Source organism: Meles meles, chromosome 16, assembly GCF_922984935.1.
Source record: "Meles meles chromosome 16, mMelMel3.1 paternal haplotype, whole genome shotgun sequence".
Classification (NCBI taxonomy): Eukaryota; Metazoa; Chordata; class Mammalia; order Carnivora; family Mustelidae; genus Meles; species Meles meles.
In genome coordinates this window covers 69,888,945-69,916,217 of record NC_060081.1, presented here as the reverse complement: position 1 = coordinate 69,916,217, position 27,273 = coordinate 69,888,945, and the positions used below count along the sequence as shown (strand labels likewise).

At 38.8% G+C, this 27,273-nt stretch overlaps 1 protein-coding gene and 1 pseudogene across 9 annotated transcripts in view; one reads left to right on the top strand and one right to left on the bottom strand.

The window, feature by feature from the left end:
- Positions 1 to 27,273, bottom strand: part of NCOA3 (nuclear receptor coactivator 3) — a 142,372-nt gene that overhangs the window by 49,420 nt on the left and 65,679 nt on the right. For 6 of the 9 annotated variants that reach the window (XM_045980303.1, XM_045980300.1, XM_045980306.1 and 3 more), the window contains exon 2: positions 23,175 to 23,256. The exons of 1 other annotated variant lie outside the window; for it this stretch is intronic. The gene's annotated coding sequence lies outside the window, so the exon portion shown is untranslated. Of the gene's footprint in view, positions 1 to 10,448; positions 10,523 to 13,508; positions 13,633 to 23,174; positions 23,257 to 27,273 lie in introns of those variants that run through there. 2 more of the 9 variants (XM_045980301.1, XM_045980302.1) reach the window with 2 other exon arrangements.
- LOC123926646 lies at positions 8,945 to 13,719 on the top strand (annotated as a pseudogene).

The window sequence follows — 27,273 nt, the reverse complement described above, 5'->3', positions numbered from 1 at the left end:
CTATTTCAGTAGCCTTTTATAAACTTTAATTTTCCTTGGCATTATGCTAAACTAAACAAGCACTACTTTCTTAAAAGTTAGTTGCAAAGTAAAATCTGAAACTACTGATCAACTTTGCTCTGTTACATTAAAAATATACTCCCCCTAGCTTACACTCTGAGCAAATCTTTTACCCATGCATGATTTCGTATCAAATACTGTCATCTTAACAATATCAGTTCACTGATCAAGCAGATATTAAAATACTGATATACTTCATGATACAATGTCAAACTCCGTATTAGTATCACCACCCATCTCATCTTGAAAGTCTTTAAGTACACTCATGGTGGCAAATTCATATTACCAACGTTACAAATTTCACTTGAAAATTCAAATTTTATCACTATCAACAAACACTATCAAAGGTTTCCATTAAGTAATAGGTTCATCTTGCCAAATGCTCAGATTTCAGTAACCAGGCTTATTGGGCATTCTTTCAAGAAAAATGGTATTCCATGAAAAAAGTGGCTAGTTCGGTACATAAACCAAGCACACAAGGACTCTTCCCCAGGATAACCATCATACTTCGGTAGACAGAGTGCTTTCTGTATATTTTCCACTCTCACAAGACAGAATTTTTAAATACAGAACTCAAGAGTCAAGATTTAATGAAATGAGCAAATTCTGCTGCTTCATGCAGGACAATCCTAAGTGAGAAGTGCTTCTGGTTTTTGTTTTTTTTTCCTTTAAACTAAGTGCAGGAAAGTAAAGAATGTAATGACCACACTAGTACAATCTGTAGTGCCACTGCCTTGACTCAAGCTAAGGTGACAGCAGTTTTCTGGATCACTGGGCTCTGCACCATCAATGCAAACACCAATAGAATGAAAATGGCAAATAATGGTTATTATGAAAATAATTTTAATTGTATGGGCCCTGTAGAAGTTCTCAGGGACTCCCAAAGGACCATGAATCACACTTTTGAGAACTACTGTAGTAGATTAAGTTTGTGATTAAAGGTTTAAAACTGATATGGCTTCTCCAAGATCCTGTTCACATTCATTTCATAAATATTTCAGTATCTACTATCTCCAAGCCTATATAAATAAGCCAGGTTGTGAAATCAAAAGAACAGGACTTCCTGACTACATCAAAATAAAAAGCTTCTGTACCCCAAAGGAAATGCAGCAATCAATAAAACTAGAGAAAGCATACAGAATGGGAGAAGATATCTGCAAATGACTTATCTGACAAAGAGTTAGTATCCAAAATAGACAAAGAACTTAATTCAAAATGAAAACAAAAAACAAATAACCCAATTCAAAAATGGGCAGAAGACATGAACAGACATATCTCCAGAGAAGACGTAAACATGGCCAAGAGACACAAGAATAGGTGCTCAACATCACTCATCCTCAGGGAAAAGCAACTCAAGCCACAATGAGGTTATCGCCTCACACCTGTCAAAAAGGATAAAATCAAAACACAAGAAACAAGTATTGGTGAGGATGTGGAAAAAAGGGAACTGTTGACAGGAATGCAAACTGGTATAGCCACTGTGGAAGAACAGTATGGAGGTTCCTCAAAAAGTTAAAAGCAGAACTACTATACCATATGATTCATGAATTGCACTTTTGGGTATTTACCCAAAAAAAAAGACAAGAACACTAATTCACAAGATTACATGAACTCTGATGTTTATTGCAGCACTATTAACAACAGCCAAATTATGGAAGCAGCCCAAGTGTCTATCAACAGCCAAATAGATAAAGAAGACGTTGGGTGTGTATATGTGTATAATGAAATATTATTGAGCCATAAAAAAAGAATGACATCTTGAGGCGCCTGGGTGGCTCCGTGGGTTAGGCATTTGAACTCTTGGTTTCAGCTCAGGCTGTGATCCCAAGGTTGAAGGATGGAGCCCCACACTGGGCTTCACGATCAGCACAGAGTTTGCTTGAGATTCTCTCTCTCCTCCTCTCCCTCTGACTCTCTCCCCCTGCTTACTCTCGCACTCTAAATTAAAAGAAATCATTTTTAAAAAATGAAATTGGGGCGCCTAGGTGGCTCAGAGGGTTAAACCTCTGCCTTCAGCTCAGGTCACGGTCTCAGGGTCCTGGGATCGAGCCCCGCATTGGGCTCTCTGCTCAGCAAGGAGCCTGCTTCCCCCTCTCTCTCTGCCTGCCTCTGCCTGCTTGTGATCTCTCTCTCTGTCAAATAAATAAGTAAAATCTTAAAAAAAAAAAAAAATGAAATCTTGTCATTTGCAACAACGTGGATGGAGCTAGAGGGTATAATTCTAAGCAAAATAAGTCAGAGAAAGACAAATACCAAATGATTTCACTCATATGTGGAATTTAAGAAAAAAAAAACAAATGGACAAAGGAAAGCAAAGAGAGAGAACAAAAAACAGACTCTTAACTATAGAGGACAAACAGATGGTTACCAAAGGGGAGGTGGGTAGGGGCAGGTGAGACAGGTGATGGGGATTAAGAGAGCACTTACGATGAGCACTGACTAATGCAGACAACTGCTGAATCACCATATTGTACACCTGCAACTAACGTTAACACTTATGTTAACTATGCTGGAATTAACATTTTAAAATTAATTAAAACTTTTTTAAAAGAACAGGACTTCCTGATGACATCATGGATTATGCTTTCAACCAACCACCAACCACTCTTTCCCCCACTCTATGTAATAATGACAAGTATGTATTTTTTAATTTATTTTGGAAGGCACAGACATGCTCAAACAACAAAATGTCTGTGGACCAAAACAAAGAGCAAACATACAGTAATGAATTGATGACTCCATGAAGCCATGAATTTCAGAACCAGAAACTAGCAACTGCTTTGTCAGGAAATCAAATCATGCCCAACAGGACCAAAAGCAATGCTCATAGGTAAAAACCAACTCAAAAAATTGCTGAAAAGAAGGTGAAGAAAAACTATAACCATCAATAACAAGCTACTGATCACCTCAAACTACAACCTGCAGTGTAGAACAAAGAGTCCTCATCTCTCTAATATTGCAAGAATATTTCAGACTGGAGTCCTGGACCTAGACTGAAGGTAGAGTGGAAATGGGAGAAGGCAACAAAAACAGCTGGGGTACCGAGCCAGGGAGAAGGAGTCAACATGGGGAGTACCAAATAAACAAAAGGAAAACTAAATTTCCCATTTAAGATGCAAATCATAGTGGATGGAACTAGAGGGTATTATGCTAAGCAAAATAAATCAATCAAGAAAGACAACTGTATGATCTTGTTGATATGAGGAATTTGAGAAACAAGACAGAATCACAGGGGAAAGGAGGGAAAAATGAAACAAGACAGAACTAGAGAGGGAGACAAACCATAAAAGACGCTTAATCTCAGGAAACAAACTGAAGGTTGCTGGAGTGGAAAGGGGTGGGAGGGACGGGGTGGCCAGGTGATGGACACTGGGGAGGGCATGTGCTATGGTGTGTGCTGTAAATTGTGTAAGACTGATGAATCACAGACCTGTACCACTGGAACAATTAATACATTTTATGTTAATCTTTTAAAAAGATGCAAATCGTAAATGAAAAGTCCCAAGTCTATTTGAAAACAGAACTAAGAAAGATGACCAAGAAATTCATCAATATTGGAAGATGAATTCACCACCCAATAAAATGAAACCTCTCAATAAGTTTAAAATAAATGCTTATGATCTTTAGAAGATAAAAATTTGACAGCCATGAAAAAAAATAAATGAAAATAGAATAAATCATTGTGAAAACATTGGATTACAAATTTCCATAAATTATAAAGTATAAAAAGAGAGATAGTATCACCCATTATCTGAGCACCAAATATCCTAACTCTGGAGAGACTTAGTTATTAGCAAGTGATATTTAAATCCGTATCTGGAAACTCAATAAAGAATTAATTCCTGGGACGCCTGGGTGGCTCAATTGGTTAAGCGGCTGCCTTCTGCTCAGGTCATGATCCCAGCGTCCTGGGATCGAGTCTCTCATCGGGCTCCTTGCTCAGCAGGGAGCCTGCTTCTCCCTCTGCCTCTGCTGCCACTCTGCCTGCCTGTGCTCTCTCTCTCTCTCTGACAAATAAATAAATAAAATCTTAAAAAAAAAAAAAAAAAAAAAGAATTCCTAAACTGGGCACAACATGACACAACACAACACACACACACATGCACACACAATCAGTGGACTAGTTATGAAAACTGATGAATTCAAATCAAACACAGCACAGTCTAATAAAGGAGAAAGACTTCAGAGCTGATCTAAGCCCCAGCATGGTATCACCAAATTTAAGTCTCTGAAGCTCAATTTCCTATTTTCTAAAATGGACATGCCACACTATTTTTTTTTTTTTTTTTTAAAGAGATTAGAGAGGTTTGGGAGGGGCAGAGGGAGAAACTGAATCTTAAGCAGGCTCCATGCCCCAGCACAGAGCCCAACGCAGGGCTCTCTATCTCACAACCCTGAGATCATGACCTGAGCCAAAATCCAGAGTCGGACACTTAAACAACTGAGCCACCAGGTGCCCCAGGACATACCACACCTTTACAAGGTTGCTGAAATAATGATAACCATAGACCAAAAACAAAGCTTATCTGAGCACATTCAAGCCTTAACAAATGGCTCCCTGAAGAATCTCATTATTTACAGACAGAATCAAGGTTATTAAAAACACACACACACACACACACACACACACACACACACGCACACAATGTTGCCTCTGTGATTATAAAGTAACTACTTTTATAATCCACATAAATTCAGGAAACAAAGTATCTGTTTTTTTAATTCCCACACTGGCTGAAGAACTTCTGCCAATTGCCTAAATCTTAGTACCTAGAAGATTAAAGAGATGTCTTTGGGGAAGTATTGAATTCTCAAAGATACTATCTACAAATAAAGTTCTGGTAGTAGTATTAAACAGTTCTTATGCAAACATCAAGTATTTTTTTATTTTTTTAAAAGCTTTATTTTTAAGTGAACTCTATATTCAATGTGGGGCTCGAACTCATGATCCCAAGATCAAGAACCACAAGCTCTACCAGGTGAGCCAGCTAGGCATCCCTCTCTGATAGTGTGCATTTCTGTGTGAAAAGAATTTGTAGAAACAGTACCTCTTATTAGAAAGGGCACTTAGGTCACAAGTGATTAAGGATAATTTCTTTTAAAAGTCCTGTTAAAATTCATACTTGCTTTGCATTTTATTAAAATATAAAGACACTGGCAAATTTAACTAGTCTAAATTTAAAACTCTTTTTACTATTTATCACGCTTAATAAAATGACTTCCTTATTAACTGTCGAAAGGAAAATGGGGAAAAAATGGAACTCAGCCTTCTTATATTTCAAATTTAGTAGAGTTATTTAAGTAAAAAAACCTCCCCACAGTTTATATAGTACCTTCATACCACAAAACACACTTATCAAAAGTCCAAGTAAAAACTCACATACACACAAAAAATTAAATTTCAACTTACTACCTAGGACCTACATATCAAAGGCCTTATACTACTCAATCTCATCTGGAAGGGAAAAGACAGTAGGATTACAGCTGTGCATGGCCAATTTATCTTCAGAAGTCAAAGCATGTCTCCTGTTACCTTGCAGCAAGTCAGTGTGATCTGCGATCAATATACTGAAGGGCTGCCATGTCTGGAACCCATACCCACCATTAAAAGGTGTTATTTTAACTAACAAGTTTGCCAACACATTATGAATTTTGCAGTTTCATTTTAGAATCCTTTCTAAATTATTACCACAACCTATCTTTAAAGAAAATTTTAAAACCTCACAAAAGGTTAAGAACCAAGACTAAAAATCATGCAATCCCAATTCTAATTCTGTCACCCTCCAGTAAAATAGCTCCATAAAAATCTTTTCAAACAGAAGAGCAATATACCAGTAGTTGACTAGAAAAAAATGATTTCTATAACTAGTTTTCTACATCAGAGCCAAATTTTATAGTACAGTAATGAAAGAAATGCCAAATAACACATTACATAACAGCGCTACCCAGCATACAAGTAGGTACATTTTTACTTGTAATACTTTTAAAGCATGAAAAATAAAATTCTAGGAAAGTGAATTAAATATCCTACACTGACCTTTAGATGTCTGTGTGCTCACACATCACACAGTATAAGCTCATTAAAGACTGAAATTTGGTTTCATTGATACGTGATGAAAAATATATTTAAATCTTAGGAACATATGTTGAGCATGTGTGCACATGCAAAGCTTTCAAAGTTACTTTAAAATGTGAAAATGAGTAAGGCTCCTGTTATCCTTGATAAATGTCAGCTGCCATGCACTCATGTCCAATACACACTATTTTTCACAAAGCAGAGTCCCAGAAAAGGCAATTCTGAATCCAGCAGCTGCATGTAATGGTTATACATAGCAAATTCTATTCAAGGTCAGAAGTTTAAAGGTTTTCAATATCAATTTCAAAATAACGCAGGCTTTATATGTTAAATATTGCACAGATTCAAAAACATTCTTATTAAAACAGGTTTTGAAAACAAAGAATCATAAGAAAGTAATCTGAGAGTTTGGCATATGATAGGGCCATCTGTAACAGCAGTATAAACTGGACTATTTGTACAGCAGCTCACTTTTTAGATTGATGATATTAGGTCAATTATATTTCTTAATTAAGTTACAAAATTAAGTACTACAAGAGCTATGTTATTACTGATGTGACAAATTTTCCGTGTCTGTATTTTCTAAATGCAATAAAACTGCCCTTTTTATGAGCCTTAACTGTAAACAACTATTAAAACCTCATCTCCATCCATTTTCACCAAGAGCAGAAAACAGTGACTGAATTTTAGTATAGTTTAGATTCTGTTGTTCGTGTCAAAGATGGATCTTACAATTTTTTTTTAAGATTTTATTTATTTATTTGACAGACAGAGATCACAATAGGCAGGGGGGGTGGGGGGGGAGAGCAGGCTCCCCGCTGAGCAGAGAACCCGATTCGGGGCTCGATCCCAGGACCCTGAGATCATTACCTAAGCCGAAGGCAGAGGCTCAACCCACTGAGCCACCCAGGTGCCCCGGATCTTACAATCTTAATAATTTTCTCTACATATTCTAAAAGTCTCATCTAAAGCAAACCAACTTAACATTCAGTCTTTGGCTTTAATAACAAAAACACAACTATTGGAGTACCTGAGTGGTTCAGTTAAACATCTGCCTTTGGCTCAGGTCATGATCCCAAGGTCCTGGGATTGAGTCCCACGCCGGGCTCCCTGCTCAGCCTGCCATTCCCCCTGCTTGTGTTCTCTCCCTCTTGCTCGCTCTCTCTTTCTTTTTTCTGACAAATACATAAATAATTTAAAAAAAAAAAAGAATCTCTGTATAATATGGAAGGAACCTATGCTCAAAAAAGTTGCTTTTTAAAGTTGCTGTTTGATAAACAGTAAATGTAAATGTTTAAGCTTTAATTTTTTAAAGATATTTATTTATTTTTTTGTTTGTTTGTTTGAGAGAAAGGGAACCGGAGGGATGGAAGAACAGAGGGAGAGGGAGAAGCAGACTCCCTGCTGAGCAGGGAGCCTGACACTGGGCTCCATCCCCAGGACCCTGAGATCATGACCTTAGCAAAGGCAGATATTTAACCAACTGAGCCACCTAGACACCGCTAAAATGTGTAAGTTTTTACATTATAAATGCATTAATATTCTCCTACATATCATCATATAATCTCCACAGTTTAAATATAATATTCCCTCCACAGAAGGAAACTCTTAAACGTAAAAAACCTAAAGAAAAAAAAATAAGAAGGGAGTGAGGGACTACATGTGGTCAGATTATAGTAAATACAGTAAAATAACTCTGGTTTTCCCACTTATAACCACAGCACTTCATTACCCTAAAACAGCAGATCCACCAAAATTATGGCTTTCTGGGAAATTTTTTAAATGGATGTTACACGCTTAAAAGCAAATATTCTGGATGTACTACCGCAAGATGCCCATAAGCATCTCATAAACACTTAACGGACAAATTGGAAAGTGCAGATAGGTCTGGATATGATTTTCAATTAATTTTTAAAGTCTTTGACATGGGGGCACCTGGGTGGCTCAGTTGTTAAGCGTCTGCCTTCAGCTCAAGTCATGATCCCACAGTCATGGGATCGAGCCCTGCATCTGGCTCCCTGCTCAGCGGGAAGCCTACTTCTCCCTCTCCCACTCCCTCTGCTTCTGTTCCCCCTCTCCCTGACTCTCTGTCAAATAGATACATAAAATCTTTTTTTTTAAAGATTTTATGTATCTATTTGACAGAGAGAGATAGCCAGAGAAGGAACACAAGCAGAGGAAGAAGCAGGCACCCCGCAGAGCAGGGAGCCCAATGCGGGTCTCTATCCCAGGATGCTGGGATCATGACCTGAGCCATAAGGCAGGAACTTCATGAATGAGCCACTCAGGCACTCCAGGTGAAGGCAGATTTTGATGACATATCCTAAGAAGCCTCTAGAAGTTGCTAATAAACAGGAAAGAAGCCAGGTTCTTTAAAAATATTAAAAAAAAAAAAAAAAAAAAAACACTGGAAACCAACTGTGGGATTTTAATTATGATTAATATACTAAGTAATGGAAAAAAGTGGAAAACAAGCAAGAACAGATGGGTAATATAAGCAGAGAGACAGAAACTATGAGAAAGAAGCAAATGGGAATATTAGAAATCAAAAACATTAACAGAAATGAATGCCTTTGATGGGCTCATCAGTTGATGGGATACAGCTGAGGAAGAAAAAAATCAGTGATCTTTCTAAAACTGAAAGGCAAAGAGAAAAAAGGAAAAAGAACAAAATATCCAAGGACAGTGGAACAATTACAAACAATACATTATATGCATAAGGGGAATACATTTATATGAAATTCAGAAAAGGCAAAACTAATAACTTAAAGCAGACCAGGGGCCGCCAGCTATCAGTGGAGTGGACTGATGGCACAGAAGGACAAAAGAACTTCAGGGGATGGTAAGAGTGTCTTAGGTCATGACTGAGATAATGGTTACATCTGTCAAAACTCAGCAAATTATAAATTTAAGGCTGGTGAATTTTACTGAATGTAAACTATACTTAAATTTTCTTTTAAAATCGAGTACTTAAAGTTACGTAGCAAAATGGCAGTGCGTATTGCTAATCCTGTGATAAATAATAAATGACTAGTATAAGGTAAAATAAATTAGCTAATAAAAGAGGGCTATTTCAATAAGAAAGTTTAGTTTTTCTAAAGAAGTTCTACAGGAAATGCAAATTTAGTACACTGGCAGATAAAATCAAGTTTATATTTAAAAACTTTAGGGCAATAAAAGTAATCTTGCAACAAAACACACAAAAATATTCGTTGAAATTTCATTCATACATCAAAAACCAGAGGACACTGTAATGACCATCAATCCCAAATTTTAAAAATAAAGCCATACAAAAAAATACAATATAGTAGTAGCAAAAATAAATTATACACAACATGGCTGAATATTACAAGAAATCAAGTTTTTTTAAAAAGCAAGTACAGGGGCACCTGGGTGGCTCAGTGGCTTAAAGCCTCTGCCTTCGGCTCAGGTCATGATCCCAGGGTCCTGGGATCGAGCCCCACATCGGGCTCTCTGCTTGGCAGGGAGCCTGCTTCCTCCTCTCTCTCTCTCTCTCTGCCTACTTGTAATCTCTGTCTGTCAAATAAATAAATAAAATCTTTATTTAAAAAAAAAAAAGCAAGTACATTAGAGGCACCTGGGTAGCTCGGTTGTTTGAGCAACTGAGTCTTGATTTCAGCAGGGGGTTGTGGTCTCAGGATGTGGTCTCTCATCTCTCTACAGGATGGAGTCCCAAGTCAGACTCTAAGTTCAGGGGCAGTTGACTAGAGATTCTCTACCTTTCCCTCTGTCCCTCCCCCCAGCATGCACTCTCACTCTCCAAATAAATCAATCTTCAGAAAGTAAAATAAAATAAAGTATATTACACTCATTTTTGTAAAGCTAAAAAATAAAAACTAAACATGGTTCATGAACACACACATGTAGAGGGGTTTTTTGTTTGTTTGTTTTTAAAGTTTTAAAAAGCAAATGAATTGTGCTATCTGTTATCTGGGACAGAAGCAGAAGAGCAAGTGACATGGAGACACACAGGGAGCTGGTATTCCTAACAACTTTCCAGTTCTTAAGCAGTAGGTTCAAAGGTGTTTTCTGAAGTACACTTCAAAACATGTATAACATATACACCTATTTATATAAAATATTACATAACTTTGTTAAATTAAAAAAGTTAAAAATGTTAAGTGAATATATATTTACTATTTGAGCTAGATACTGTGTTGAGGGCGTTCCATTTATTACTCTCATTTTAACCCCTATTTCAACCCTCTGATATGCAGAATAGATATAAGTAGAGTTCAAATCTATCCCTCTTTTACATGAGAAAAGAGATACAGGAGATAAAATAACTCACCCGAAGTCACACATCTAGTAAGTGATTGAACGACAAATTAAATCCAAGTCTTTCCAACATCAGAGTCCAAGCTCCTAACCATTTCAACCAAAAAATAAATAGTTTACTCCTTTTTTCATGAAATCTGAGTATACAGCTGTTTTAACAATTGTCTTTCAATGGCTCAGCTTAACTTTCCAGTAAGAAGTTACTGTGTTCTGGTCACATTAACTAGAAATTCCAACTAGTCTTTTAACAAAAAGAAAACAGTTAAGAATGATGGCCCTTAGGGATGCCTGGGTAGCACAGTCAGTTGAGGGACTGACTCTTGGTTTCAGCTCAGGTCGTGATCTTGGGGTCATGAGACCGAGCCCCGCCTTGGGCTCACGCTCAGCACAGCATCTGCTTCAGATTCTCTCTCCTCCCTCTGCCCCCCTGCTTGTGTGCACACACGCTGGCGCACACTCTTTCTCTCTGTAATATAAATAAATCTTTAAAAATAAATAAATAAGTAATGGCCCTTACCAGGTCATCACCAATGACTGCAGATTCTTGACTCATTCCTATCCACCACCTTTAAAAAATAGTTTAAGCACCTTCACCTTACCAATACTTTCATCTCCTAATCTAAGCCATCAGCATGCATTTACAGTTAGAGGGGGAGAAGCAGTTAGCAGGGTAACTAAAAGGCTCTGTAATGAGGAACTAGATCCATCAATCATAGAAACGTAAGCTGGAGAGAACCTGTGATGTTCTGTAAAGCAAACAAATTGATCGTAATGAGAAAACTGATGTTACACTGAGACTACCACCACTCTTAGTTCTTACGCTAAGAACACCACCACCACCACCACTGACAGACTGTACTTTCTAGATTTAAATTAAAGGGATGATATATCTAGGCAGGCAACTGATAAAATTAACAAATGTCAATTTTTCTAAATATATAAAATATAAACCTAGAAGTAATTTCTTCAAATTGTTTGGTTTTTCAATTATAGCTGCTTTACAAGATGTCCGTGAGCTTGATTCATTTTATTTTTTTTTTTAAAGATTTATTTATTTGACAGAGATCATGAGTAAGCAGAGAGGCAGGCAGAGAGAGAGGAGGAAGCAGGCTCCCTGCTGAGCAGAGAGCCCGATGTGGGGGCTCGATCCCAGGACCTGAGATCATGACCTGAACTGAAGGCAGAGGCTTAACCCACTGAGCCACCCAGGTGCCCCTTGATTCATTTTAATTATAAAGCATAATAAAAGCAGAACTTATAATTAAAAGTTATCTTTAAACTTTAGTAGCTCAACTTCAAACTAAACTGAAGGACAGAGATACAGTCCTTACAATTTTGAATGCCATTCATATACCTTTTGAATATCAAATTCTCTAGAATTTTTTTAAGATTTTATTTATTTCTTTGACAGATATCACAAGTAGGCAAAGAGGCAGGTAGAGGTGGGGGAGGGGGAGCAGGCTCCCTGTTGAGCAGAGAGCCTGATGCTGGGCTTGATCCAAGGACCCTGAGATCATGACCTGAGCCTAAGGCATAGGCTTAACCCACTGAGCCACCCAGGTGTCCCTATGACAGAACATTTTAGGAACTAAAATGTTGGAGCACCTGGGTGGCTCAGTCATGATCCCAGGATCCTAGGATAGAGCCCCGCATCTGGGGGTCCCTGCTCAGCAGGAAGCCTGCTTCTCCCTCTTACACTCTCCCTGCTCCATCTCACCCTGTCTCTCTCTCTCTCTCTCTCAAATAAATAAGTAAAATATTTTTTAAAAAAAGAAAAACTAAAATGTTAATAAAATGTGATATAAAGGCACTTAATAATTATCCTGACCTTAGCAACATATTTTCATTCCTTTATCCAACTACATAATGCTCTCATTTTAATTAAGATAACACAAATGCTGGTTTAAGAAATTTTCATGAAGTAAAAGAGACTGGTAAGAGACTGTACTTCAAAGAGTTAACTTCCAAGACCATGAATGATATCACAACCTGAGAGTCCAAAAATTCATGATTTGAAAACTTTTGTGGTTAAAGATGAATTTCTATTGAATAACCATAGACATATTTTAACTGTTGGAGAACGTCAACTAAAAGATTAGTTCTTTTTTTTTAATATTTTTTTTTATTTTATTTTTATTTATAGACAGAGAGGCAGGCAGAGAGAGAGAGGGAGAAGCAGGCTCCCTGCTGAGCAGAGAGCCCGATGCGGGACTCAATCCCAGGACCCTGAGATCATGACCTGAGCTGAAAATTATTTTTTTATTCAAATAAGAACTTAAACATTGTAAAACTGCAAAAAATTAAGATCCCATACCACTACCCCTACTCCTATACATAGCAACATGAACATTTAACAAGATAGCAACTTATTACAGGATAAAAGTTCACAAATTACATAAAGAAAATGGTCTGAAATTTGCAAAGAGTCAAGATTTATATTCTAATTCAATGAAACCACAAATTAGTTATACAACTCTGATAAATCCATTAGCTTTTCTTAAGGCCCTTTCTACTATGGGTTTTAAAAACAAGATGAGACAGAAAAGTATTTTATTTTTGAATATTACTCAGATCAGAAGTGACAGAAAAATGTAACTGAACCTAAGGGAAAGAAAAAAATTGCACAAAAATGGACAAAGCCTTAAGTATATATAAGAAGTATCAAATGATCAACAAACATGTAATTGGAGTCACAGAAATCAGAATGAAAGAGGAAAAGAATAAAATATTTGCAGTAATAAAGGCCAAAACTTCCCCAAACTTGATGAAAACACCAAACTATACATTGAAGGAGCGCAAAGAATCCCAAGGAAAACAAATACGAAGAAAATTAGACCTGAATACAGCACAAACTGTTTAAAAACCAAAAAGAGAAAATCATGAAAGTAGCCATAGGAAAAAGGATCATACATACAAAGGAACAAGGATAAAAGCGATTTTTTCAGAGACAGCAAGAAAATGGAACAACATCTTCAGAGTGCTGAACTACTTTCCGTGTGGGGACGATCTCCTCCCCAGAACATGAGGACTTCCTCCATCCCTGAGGAAAGAGCAGAAGCACAAGCAGCAGCACCTGGTGCAGAGCCCAAATTCCTACTTCCTGGAAGTGAAGTGCCCAGAATGCTAGATGATCACCGACATCCTCAGCCATGCACAAACAGTAGCTTTGTGTGCTGGCGATTCCACGGTCCGTTGCCAGCCAGCCTACAGGAGGAAAAGCAAGGCTTACAAAAGGATGTACCTTCAGACGGAAGCAGCACTTAAAAGCACCTGAATCAAGATGAGTGGGAAACTATCCCAATAAACACATTTTGGATAGATTAGAAAAAGTGCTGAAATAAAAATTGTGAACCTATAATTTTATATCCAGTAATCCAGTCGTTCAAAAATTATATGAAATAAAGACATTCAGAGAAAAAAGTTGATACAATTAGCCACAAATACTTCAGTAAATAAAAGGTTATCTATCCCTTCAGGCCAAGGGGAAAGGGCAGCTGATGAAAACTCCTATCTAAAGATGAATGAAAAGCATCAGAAATGTCTTTTGCCAAATGGGTGGCTCTGTTTCTTTCTCATACTTGCTTTGAAGACCAAGATTCTCAGGGAAAAGACTACAGAGGGGCGCCTGGATGGCTGAGTCGGTTAAGTGCCTGCCTTTGGCTCAGGTCATGATCCCAGGGTCCTGGGATGGAGGCCACATTGGGATCCTTGCTCAATGGAGAGCCTGCTGCTCCCTCTGCCTCTTCTCCCACTTGTCTCTCTGTCAAATAAATAAATAAAATCTTAAAAAAAAAAAGACTGTACAAAGTACCTTTAAATCCTTGTATTTTAGGAAATAGACTCTGGTTGATAGACTTATACTAAGCTCCAGTAACATACAATTTTACAACTATACTAGAGGACTAATTCAAACTGTGTTGGTCTCTTTATATACCTGAAGGAGGTAACTTCTTTAGAGCAGATTACAGAAAAAGATTAAACAAAACAGAATTACATAGGACTGAATGAACCAGAGAAGGGGGAAATTTAACTGTTCTTTTAGAATATTATTATTTCTTTTCTGATGGGTAAATGAGGAAGCCCCTTTTTCTTTTTCATCTCTAGCCCTCAATTTAACAAATTACTCTTACTAAAAATACTTTAAGTTTCAGAAGTGTGTGTATAAAAAAATAAAACTGGGGCACCTGGGTGACTCAGTCATTAAGTGTCTGCCTTCGGTTCAGGTCATGAGCCCGGGGTACTGGGATTGAGCCCCACACTGGGTTCCCTGCTCAGCAGGAAGCCTGCTTCTCCCTCTCCCATTCCCCTGCTTGTGTTCCCTCTCTCACTATGTCTCTGTCAGATAAATAAATAAAATCTTTAAAAATAAATAAGTAACTAAAAACTTTGTCTCTCTATTTCTCGTGTCAGTAATGTTAACAGCATAGGTTTAGTCAAAAATCTGTCAATCATTTTACCAGGGTAATTGGACAACTGAGGCCATATCTTGAAGGCCATAATTGAGAATCATTCTCAATTAATCAGGCATGAAAAACCCACCATTAACAAACGAAGACTGCAATTTATGTTAAGTTAATGCCTATAAGCCTGGTACTTATTCTTGGCTTTTAGGAACCAAGGGCTCAAAAAGGTAGAAGGAAGGTTAGGCCCAAACAGGCCACAGACTTAGATTTGGAGAACCTGGCAAAGAGATGACTTCACCCAAGTTTATAGGTACTCCAATGTGAAATCTGGTACAGAGAGTCTGGATTGGTTTCCTAGTCTCAAAATACAAACACAAGTAAGAGAGTTTAAAAGATCAATCCTATATTCCTTAGGAAAACTTCTGGACAGAAATTAATCCTCTAGCCTCAAAAGTTGCTCAATAAAATATGCCCAAGGGCGCCTGGCGCCTGGCTGGCTCGGTCTGTAGAGCATGCAACTCTTGATCTCATCACGGGTCATGGGTTCAAGCCCTACGTTGGGCTTAGACCATACTTTAAAAAAAAAAAAGTGCAGCTGAGCATCCAACTCTTGGTTTTGGCTCAGTGGTGATCTTCATGGGTCATGAGATGGAGCCCCACATCAGGCTCCACACTCACCAGAAATTCTGCTTGAAGATTCTCTCCCTCAGCCCCTTCCCCCATTCACATGCTCATGTACTCTCTCTAAAATAAATAAATCTTTTTTTTAAATGCTCAAAGAAGATTTTATGGTTAACAAACAAGTATTTTGGCACCTATGCTAAAAAATAAAAGATTTTTTAAAACTGTCAATCCAGGGGCGCCTGGGTGGCTCAGTGGATTAAGCCGCTGCTTTCGGCTCAGGTCATGATCTCAGGGTCCTGGGATCGAGCCCCACATCGGGCTCTCTGCTCCACAGGGAGCCTGCTTCCTCCTCTCTCTCTGCCTACTTGTGCTCTCTCTCTGTGTCAAATAAATAAATTAAATCTTTAAAAAAAAAAAAAAACTGTCAATCCACCAAAACATAAGAGCCTTTTTTTTTTAATGAACTCAAGAATCAATTGTAGGACTTCTCTTTAATCCGAGAAAGTAACAAACTCTATCCTACAGTGAACAGGACAAATTATAACAACAAAGTATATTCAGGTATCAGAGAACAGGCAGTGACAAACTGTGGTCCCCAAGATTAGAAAAACATTTAGGGGGCGAAGAGGCAACAATATGAATCCTACTACTAATCAGGCTTTTGGCCAGAAAGCAATTTCCACAGCACAGCACAGGAATAAGGAACCCAAAAAGAGCCCAGCAACCTTGAACTGACAAGATAATGACCATAGTTCAGGATGTCCAGCGAGCTAGATTCTGCAGGACAGTTTCTCAGAGGGACTGAAGAACTGTAGGGACTGACAAACTGATTCTGAAATTTTTATCAAAATGCAAAAGCCTAAGATAAGCCAAAGCAATCATGACAAGGAAAAAAGCTGAAAAGTTCACATTACTTACTCTCAAACCTTACTATAAAAGCTTTAGTAATCAGGACAATGACGGTAGGCACAAGACTGATATATAAATCAATGGAACAGAAAAAAGACCAGAAAGAGATTCTGATGTACACAGTCAGTTGATTAAGTTAGCAAGACAATGCAATGGAAAAAGGAGAGTCTTGTCAACAGATAGTTCTGGAACAGAATATCCGTATTTAAAAAACTGATTCAGGGGCGCCTGGGTGGCTCAGTGGGTTAAAGCCTCTGCCTTCGGCTCGTGTCATGATCTCAGGGTCCTGGGATCAGGCCCCCACATCCGGCTCTCTGCTCAACAGGGAGCCTGCTTCCTCCTCTCTCTCTGCCTGCCTCTCGGTCTACTTGTGATCTCTGTCTGTCAAATAAATAAATAAAATCTTACCAAAAAATTTAAATTTAAATTAAAAAAAACACTGATCCTCAATCCTTTCTTTACATCATACACAAAAATTAAATCAAAATGGATCAGAGACCTAATATAAAGTCAGAAGTGTAAAACTTCTATAAGAAAACACAAGAGAAGAGCTTCATAACCTACAGATAAGAAAAAATCTCTTAGTACATAAAAAAAGCACTAACCTGAGTGGCTCAATCATTAAGTACCTGCCTTCAGCTCAGGTCATGATCCCAGGGTCCCGGGATGGAGCCCCACATTGGGCTCCCTGCTTAGCAGGAAGCCTGCTTCTCCCTCTCCCACTCCCCCTATTTGTGTTCCCGCTCTGGCTGTCTCTGTCAAATAAAAAAAAAATCTTTGGGATACCTGGTTGGCTCAGTGGGCTAAGCGTCTGCCTTTGGCTCGGGTCATGGTCTTGAGGTCCTAGGATCAAGCCCCACATCGGGCTCTCTGCTCAGCAGGGAGCCTGCTTCCCCTGCTCTGTGCCTACTGCTCTGCCTATTTGTGATCTCTCTCTCTATCTCTGTCAAATAAATAAATAAAATCTTTAAAAAAAAAAAAAAAAAAGAAATTAAAAACAGAGCTACCCTATGACCCTGCAATTGCACTACTGGGTATTTACCCCCAAATATACAGATGCAGGGGAAAGAATGGCCATACCCCAATGTTCATAGCAGCAATGGCCACAACTGCCAAACTGTGGAAAGAGCCAAGATGCCCTTCAGCAGACAAATGACTAAAGAAGATATGGTCCATAGATACAATAGAATACTATACCTCCATCAAAAAGGATGAATTCCCAACTTTTGTATCAACATGGATGAGACTGGAGATTATGCTGAGTGAAATAAGTCAGGCAGAGAGAGTCAATCATCATATGGTTTCACTTACTTGTGGAGCATAAGGAATAACATGGAGGACTTTAGGAGAAGGAAGGGAAAAGTGAACGGGGGAAAATCGGAGGGGGAGATGAAGCATGAAAGACTGTGGACTCTGAGAAACAAACTGAGGGTTTGGGAAGGGAGGGCAGTGGGGGGATAGGTGAGCCTGGTCGTGGGCATTAAGGAGGGCAGGTACTACATGGAGCACTGGGGTGGTGCATAAACAATGACTCTTGGAACACTGAAAAAATAAAATTTTTTTTAATTTCAAAAAAAAAAAAAAGATAAGCATATACTAACCAGAATTTAAAAATCGAAATAAATAAATACTAAGTTTTCTAACTAACTAGTATTTAAAATTTGAAACAAAAAAATTTTTTTTAATAAAAAGATAAGCAGGGTGCCTGGGTGGCTCAGTGGGTTAAGCCGCTGCCTTCAGCCCCCATGATCTCAGGGTCCTGGGATCAAGCCCCACATTGGGCTCTCTGCTCAGCAGGGAGCCTGCTTCCCTCTCTCTCTCTGCCTGCCTCTCTGCCTACTTATGATCTCTGTCTGTCAAATAAATAAAATCTTTTTAAAAAATAAAAAAATAATAAAAAAATAAAAAAGATAAGCATACACTTAACGTAAGACCCTGCATCTGCACTCCTGGGTATTTACTCAAGAGGAGAAAATCTACACAGTGACTTCTACCTGAATGTTCAGAGTGGCTTTACTCTTCATAGTAGCCAAAACTGAGAAACTAGTCACACAGTGGAATACTACTCAGCAATAAAAAGCAATTACCAATACATGCAATAATGTAGATACATGTAAAAAATATACATATTATGCTGAGCTAAATAACTTTTGCAGAATGACTGTGGTTAAACACATAGTCATTCTCATACATTGCTTGTGGGAATCCAAAATGGTGTAATCCTAACAAAAACTACACACACATTTACCTTTCAATACAGTAGCCTCAATTCCAGGAACTTATCCCTGAAGGCACACTCCCCAAATATAAAAATATATATTCATAAGGTTATTCACTGCAGCATTATTTTAACTGCAAAATACTGGAAACAACATAAATAATACCTGTACATAGGATATCGCCTTCAGTAAACTATGGTATATGCACATAATGTAAACTATGTAGAAAATATATGAGAAAGGGGCTGGGGAACAGCAAGGCTGGTTACTGTGAGAAAGGGGAGAAATGGGATGGAAAGGATACAGAAGGGAAGTGCATCTTTTGTATAATCTGAATTTGTTTTCTACAACTTCAAAAATAAAGCCAATCAGAATGAGAAAGAGCAGAAAAAAAAAAGGGGGGGCAACTGGGTAGCTCAGTCGGTTAAGCTAATGACTCTTGATTTTGGCTCAGGTCATGATCTCAGGGTCTTGAGGTCAAGCCCCAGGTTGGGGCTCCCAACTCCCAGCTCCATCATGGAGCCCACTTTTTAAAAAGTTGGGAGGAGATGCACGCTGGTGGCTTAGTCAGTTAAGCATCTGACTCTTGGTTTTGGCTCAGGTCATGATCTCAGGGTTGAAGATCAAACCACATCAGGCTCCATGCTCCACGCTCAGTGGGGAGTCTGCCTGTGATTCTCTTCCTCTCCCTCTGCTCTTCCCCCTGCCCCATACACCATCCCCTTCTCCCTTCCGGGAGCCCCTTCCCTTGCTTCCACGCAAACCTGCGTATACGTTCTCTGAAATAAATCGATCTTTTTTAAAAACCTGAAAAAAAAGGGAACCTAATTTAATTTCAAATGAATACTATAACTACCTTATGCAGAAAGTTGGAGTGGGAAGTGAAGAGGAAAGGGAAAGCAAGAAAGGAACAACAGAAGGCTGATTCAAGTAATTTAAGAATACAATATTTATTTATTCATTCTCAGACTTGGGCAGGATGGCTGTAAAACAGTGAAGAACTACATATAAATTCTCCACTTTATTTAAGTTTATTGTGGTGAAATGGGCAAAGTGACTCTGAAATTTTTTGAGATGTATTATAAGATAGAGCAAATGAGTAAATGCACTGATAATGATGGGAGCCACGGTTTCTCACAGCATAAAAGGGGACATAAAAATATGAAACAGTAAGTGCAGAGAAAGAACCTTGTAGACAGGGAGTGAAGCTGGAATACTGATATAAAGTCATGATTTCTAAACTATGTATACGCATGTTGCTGTAAGTGTTTAGGTACAAGTATGTTGGTATATGCACATATGTGTGTTAAGTACACATATTTTACTAGCTCTGTCCACTGAAAGGGTCAACTCATGAGCAATGAGGACACCTCCCACCCCCACAGGATTCTAGTCTCTAATACTATTCTTCCTCAAAAGGATAGGAAGACTGATTGAGAATTCCACTTTCTGGGGCACCTGGGTGGCTCAGTGGGTCATGATCTCAGGTCCTGGGATCCAGCCCCACATCAGGCTTTCTGCTCAGCAGGGAGCCTGCTTCCCCCTCTCTGCCTGCCTCTCTGCCTACTTGTGATCTCTCTCTGTGTGTCAAATAAATAAATAAAATCTTTAAAAAAAAAAAAAAGAAAGAAAGAACTCCACTTTCTATCGCTTAAATATTTAAAACAAAACAACAAAACAAGAGTTCCACTTTCTAAACATAGGACAACTGGAATATCAAAATAATTAGGTAGAGTAATGAATTTATCAATTGAAAACCTAGGAATTCATGAGTCCAAACTAATAGACAGGGCTCTTGATTACAGAATAATGTCAAGGGCTGACTTGTAGTATAAAGGGAACGCTGGAATCAAATAACCATTTTGGGGGGCACCTGGGTGGCTCAGTGGGTTGAAGCCTCTGCTTTCGGCTCGGGTCATGATCCCAGGGTCCTGGGATCGAGCCCCATGTCGGGCTCTCTGCTCCGTGGAGAGCCTGCTTCCTCCTCTCTCTCTCTGCCTGCCTCTCTGCCTAGTTGTGATTTCTCTCTGTCGAATAAATATAAAAAAAAAAATTTTTTTTAAATAAAAAAAAAAAATAACCATTTTGGAGCCAACCCAGTGAAAAATAAAATCAGGTAGGAATCATCAATGAATGTTAAGTCTAGAGCAAACTGTGGTGAGAACCATGGTATCTGTATTGTCTCCCCACAAATGCTTATTGCTTGGAAGCAAAATAAACTACACAGTGGAGAAATCTGGCAATATCCTGGCCAAATAATCAATATTTACATCATAAAAAGGGACAAAAGAAATCATGTGTCTCCAGAAGTTGTACATCTTTCTCGGGATATCACATCACCTACATGACATTGCAGCCAAGAATGCATAACCTCAAACTAATCAAAAGGAAACTTCAGAGAAACATAAAATGAAGAACATTCTATTAAAAGGGGGGACAGGCTGTGTCCTTCAAAAATGTCAATGCTATAAAAGACAAAGGCAATGGAAATATTCCAGGAAAAAGGAGGCTGAAGAGAAGTAAATGAAGTACCCAACCCTAGACTGGATTCTGTACAGGAAGCAAAGGAAATGCTGTTAACAGACTTTATTAGTTCAACTGACCAAACTGGAAGACAGACCATACATCTGTGTCAGAGTCCACTTATGAAGCTGATAACTGTACAACAGCTTTATAAGAGAATGCCCTATTCTTAGAGAATATAGAAGTATTAGCAGAAAGAAGCTCAATATATGTAACTTGCCCTCAGTTCAGAAAAGAACTATGCATGCATCTAGAGAGAGGGGAAGAAAGAGTGAGAGCGCACACAGATACAAATGATAAATAAACAAGTGGGTGAATTTGGCTAAAGGATATCTAGATGTTTTTTATACTCGATTTTTATAACTTCTATAAATGAAATGACTTCCAAATAAGGAAGTGTTTTTTTTGTTTTTTTTTTTAATAAATAGCATGGAGGGGCGCCTGGGTGGGTCAGTGGGTTAAGCCTCTGCCTTCGGCTCAGGTCATGATCCCGGGATCCTGGGATCGAGTCCCACATCGGGCTCTCTGCTCAGCAGGGGGCCTGCTTCCCCTCTCTCTCTGCTCTGCCTCTCTGTCTGCTTGTGATCTCTCTCTCTGTCAAATAAATAAATAAAATATTTTAAAAAAAAATAAATAGCATGGAGATAGTTCTCTGTTGTGTTCAAAATATAATGGGTATCTATACACCACAATTAATTGAAGGATTTTATAGGGAAACAGCAAGAGCTGAAACCGGAGGTTTAGACAGATTCCCTGATAAAGGACTGCTTCAAATGTCAGAGAAAGGAGTTTATATTTTTTTCTGTAAGCCAGGGAATGGAAACACAAAGCTTAGAGCAGAACAGAGGCTTAATTAAAAGGGACATATTTAGGGTAATTTTCTAAGCAAAATTTCAAGTAGATAAACAGTAGATAAAAAGGAATAAAGGGACATTTGAACAAATATAAGCAAGAAACTATGGGATCTTGGCCTAGGAAACTAAGATATTAGCACAAAGTGGTACAAATACAAGAGACAGGAAAACAGAAAACCAGATAAGGCCTGTTTACTAGATAACTAATTTATGAAAGGATCAGGAGGGGGGCAGTTCAAAGATGACTTGGATTTCAAACCAAGCTAACCAGAAGAATGAAAATATTATTAACAGAAAAAAATTTAGCTAAGCAAAGGGTAACTGCTTTCCTGAGTTTCAGACAACTTTTTCTATTCTCATTTCTCCTGTCCTGGTGCAACAGGAGTTAGGACAGGAGTTACTATATGAGATATTATATGCCAGCACAAGCAATCTGGGAAAACTAGTCTTCACAAGGTGAAATAGAAAAAATAAATGGGAATGATTCAGATTTTGACTAAACACCATTAAGTGGGCACCTGGGTGGCTCAGTCAGTTAAGTGTCTGCCTTCAGCTCAGGTCATGATCCCAGAGTCCTGGGATCGAGCCCCATATTGGGCTCCCTGCTCAGCAAGGAGCCTGCTTCTCCCTCTCCCTGCTGCTCCCCCTGCTTGTGCTCTCTTAAATAAATAAATAAAATCTTTAAAAAAAAAAAACATTAAAGTATTCATACGTAAGGGAGAAGTGGGTAGGAGGGTAGTAGCTCACATTAAACTGTAACATATAGTTCCCTTGTTCCCATGTGTATATATACACATGTATGTGAATACAGATATATACTGACTTATTTCAAGACCGTTCAGTCATTCAACTAATGTTATCATTAAAGAGAAAAATATTTAAAAAAAAAAAAAAGAAAAGAAAAATATGAGGCTGCCTGGGTGGCTCAGTCAGTTAACCATCTGACTCTTGGTTTCCGCTCAGGTCATGATGTCAGGGTCCTAGGATCAAGCCCCGCATCGGGCTCTGCGCTTAGTGGGGAGTCTGCTTAAAGATTCTCTTCCTCTGCCCCACCCACTCTCTCTCTCAAATAAATAAATAAAACTAAAAAACAAAAGAGAAAAACATGAAATACAACATAAGTTTAAGATTAAATCATAAAAGGAATGTCAGGATCTTCAGAGGGGGGGGAATCACAAAGGATCAAGTCAATGTAAAAGTGAATTACCTGGCTAACCAGTCAAATGATGTTCAAGTAGGAGCTTATTTTTATTGGTCTGTGATTCCACTGTTCAGCAAGGATACTGATCCTGAAAACAAACAAAAAAAGGGGAGGGGGGTGTTGAATTTTATTGCCCTTTCTTAATGTAAGTAGTAGTATTAGTCACACACAAATTAACCTTCCCCATCGTTCCCTTCTCTGGACATATGAAATAAGCAAAAACAAAACATGCTATATCAAGTACAAGGCCTCTTCCCAGGAATGTGAGGTGATGCCTTATTTTGCCATATAATACTGTTTCTGCTTATAGGTCAGGTATAGCATGTATAATACACTCTGTCACTGTTGATAAACATAGATGATACAAAACAGCAGTTGAGGAAACCAACTCCAAAAGTCCTGAAAAGTAATCAAACATATAAGCAATGTGAATTTGAGGTGTTCCTACCTGTCCAGAAGGAATGCTCAACAAATAAGAACTAAAAACAATATTGAGGGGCACCTGGGTGGCTCCATTGGTTAAGCGTCTGCCTTCGGCTCAGGTCGTGATCTCAGGGTCCTGGGATGGAGTCCTGCATCAGACTCCCTGCCCATTGGGGAGCCTGCTTCCCCCTCTCCCTCTGCCCCTTCCACTGCCCCGCTCGCTCTCTCTCAAGTAAATAAAATCTTAAAACACACACATACACAAATATATATAGAGAGAGAGACAGAGACAGAGACAGAGAGAGATCGATCGACCTGGTAGAAACTAATGCTTAAATACCTGAGTCCAAAAAGATAATTATCTACCAGATGGGTGGGTGAATGGATAAAGCAAACAAGCAAGGAAGAAGAAAGGAGGGAAAAGCCATGGATGTTTTCTTCCCTTTTAGGAAAGACTGCACTTGGATCACTAACAAGAAATATTTCTAAGGGCGCCTGGGTGGCTCAGCTGGTTAACTGTCTGCCTTCAGCTCAGGTCATGATCCTAAGGTCCTGGGATCCAGCTCCACATCAGGCTCCTTGCTCATCAGGGAGCCTGCTTCTCCCTCTCCATCTGCTTGCTGTTCCCCCTGCTTATGCTCTCTCTGTCAAATAAATAAATAAAATCTTTAAATAATAAAAAGAGAAAGGAAATATTTTTAAGTGGGAGGGGAAAAGGAGGGGCAGTTCTTCAAAAATAATCTGCAATAATATACATGAACATACAAACAGCATTCCTGCACTTGAGGGAATGTGGAGCAGGCTCTGGTGCAGCAAAGATGGTGAGCCAATAAAACATTCACCTTCATCTTGTGAACTTCCAAATATAACAATAAAGCAACAATCTAATCTACCACTAATTCTAGTGGTGTTTATATATCAAGAAAACAGCCATAACTATACCCTAAAGTTCATGCTGGAACTGGCAGGTCTGTTGGAAAGGAGGGGTACGAGAAAAAATGATGTGTTTACAAGTTCCGTATCACAGCCATGGCCAATCCACATGGAGTATTTAATAACAACCAATCACAACCTAGCTGCATTACATAAAGGGTCTGCTGCATTCCTGAAGCCCAATTTAAAGGTGAGAAAATTGAGGGGTGATAAGGAAACTCATCAAACATGGTTCAGAAAAGGATAGGAGAAAAATCCTCGTAGTATATAAATGCCATGCAATTAAAATCTAAAAAAGAAATATTACATCTACTAACATATCTATTTCTAATTACAATACAGTCTCTAGCTTATAAAAGACATGTCAAAAGGAAGCTGATTCTTGGAATATATCTTCCAGTCCACAATAATATGACTACTTATTAGCAAGCGGTTTAAGAGCAGACACTCTGGAGTTCACCTGATCTAGACTCAACTCCCAGCTTTTGTTTACTGGCTAGTACCCAACCTGAAGACCTCTTTAAGCCTTAGATTTATCAAGGCCCTTCAGAAGATCAGGTGAAAATGCTTAAATTACTTATCAGTCCCTGATACATAAATGCTCAATAAATTAAAGGACATCTGGGTGGCTCAGTTCATTAAGCATCTGCCTTCGGCTCAGGATGATCCCAGAGTTCTGGGATAGAGCCCCATGTCTAGCTACCTGCTCACCAGGAAATCTGTCTCTTCCTCTTCACACACACCCCACGCTTCGTGTGCTCTCTCCCAGTATTTCTCTCTCTCAAATAAATAAAATCTTTTAAAAAATCAATTAAAACTATTATTAGTCAACCAACAACAATCTGACATCTAACTTAAGAATGTCCAAGTATGCGGCACCTGGGTGGCTCAGTGGGTTAAAGCCTCTGCCTTCAGCTCAGGTCATGATCTCAGGATCCTAGGATGGAGCCCCGCATCATGCTCTCTGCTCAGCAGGGAGCCTGCTTCCCGCCCCCCACCCTGCCTACTTGTGATCGCTCTGTCAAATAAATAAACAAAATACTAAAAAAAAAAAAAAAAAAGGAATGTTCAGGTATATCCAAATAAAAATAGGAGAAATACAATCATTAGTTTTAATGTTTAAATGAATTCAATGTTTAGGGCGCCTAAGTGGCTCAGTGGGTGAAGCCTCTGCCTTCGGCTCAGGGTCCTGCGATGAAGCCCCAAATCGGGCTCTCTGCTCAGCAGGGAGCCTGCTTTCCACTCACCCCACCCCCCTCACCTGCCTCTCTGCCTACTGGTGATCTCTGTCTATCAAATAAATAAATAAAATCTTTTTGGAAGGGAAGAGTCAAGATGGTGGAGAAGTAGCAGGCTGAGATGACATCAGGTAGCAGGAGATCAGCTAGATAGCCTATCAAACCATTGTGAACACCTACAAATCCAACAGGAGATTGAAGAGAAGAAGAGCAACAATTCTAGAAACAGAAAATCGACCACTTTCTGAAAGCAACGGCCACAGTTGCCAAACTGTGGAAAGAGCCAAGATGCCTTTCAATAGACGAATGGATAAAGAAGATATGGTCCATATATGCAATGGAGTATTATACCTACATCAGAAAGGATGAATATCCAACTTTTGTATCAACAGGGATGGGACAGGAGAAGATTATGCTGAGTGAAATAAGCCAAGCAGAGAGAGTCAATTATCATATGGTTTCATATGGTTGTGGAGCGTAAGGAATAACATGGAGGGCATTGGGAGAAGGACAAGAGAAGTGAGTTGGGGGAAATTGGAGGGGGAAGACAAACCATGAGACTGTGGACTCTGAAAAACAAACTGAGGGTTTTGGAGGCGAAGGAGGTGGGGGCTGGTGAACCTGGTGGTGGGTATTAAGGAGGGCACGTATTGCATAGAGCACTGGGTGTGGTGCATAAACAATGAATCTTGGAACACTGAAAAAAATAAAATAAAGTTAAAAATAAATAAATAAATAAAATCCTTTTTTAAATAAATAAATAAATTCAATGTTTCATTACTTGAACTTTTATGGTATCTGATTTAATTAAAGGAAGGTGAAGAGCGGAAAGCAGGCAGAACTTCTGTAAAGCCCAAGGTTTTCTGGCCCAGTTTTAATTCAAGTTTCATTTTAGAAATGATTCTTTTGTTGTTGCTCCTTTTTATGGGGGAAGGACAAAGGTTGCTGGGTAGGGTTAGTACCTACAGAACAAGAGAGGTGGGTAGGAAAAGGTTATCTCAGTCAGAATGCACCTAGTACCATAAGCAGGAGACAAGCACTACTGCCTAGTGTGTGGAAGACTGGCAAGAGAAACCCTATTAATACAAGTATTACACTGCTGATGAGAGCTGCCCTGAGTGCTAACCCAAGCTAACCTGTACCCATAACTCCCTATATCCCAAAGAAACATCATCTACAAAAACTTCCCCTCCCAGAAAGTGTGGAGCTGGACTACAATGGTCCCCAAAAAGGCATAGACCAATGACTGGCTTGCCTACCAGGACCTTGCAAGGGGTAGATAAGCTAAAAGTGTACTATACACTAGAGTATCTGGCTGGCTCAGTCAGAAGACCATGTGACTCTTGATCTCTGGGTTGTGAGTTTGAGCCCCACGCTGAATGTAAAGATAACTAAAAAAATAAATAGAACTTTAAAAAATAATTTAAAAGTACCATAAAGTATGGGACCCAGAAAACTGCAATTAACTTATCTAAAACCAAGATTCTGCAAAGCCAACAGTCCTAGCAGAT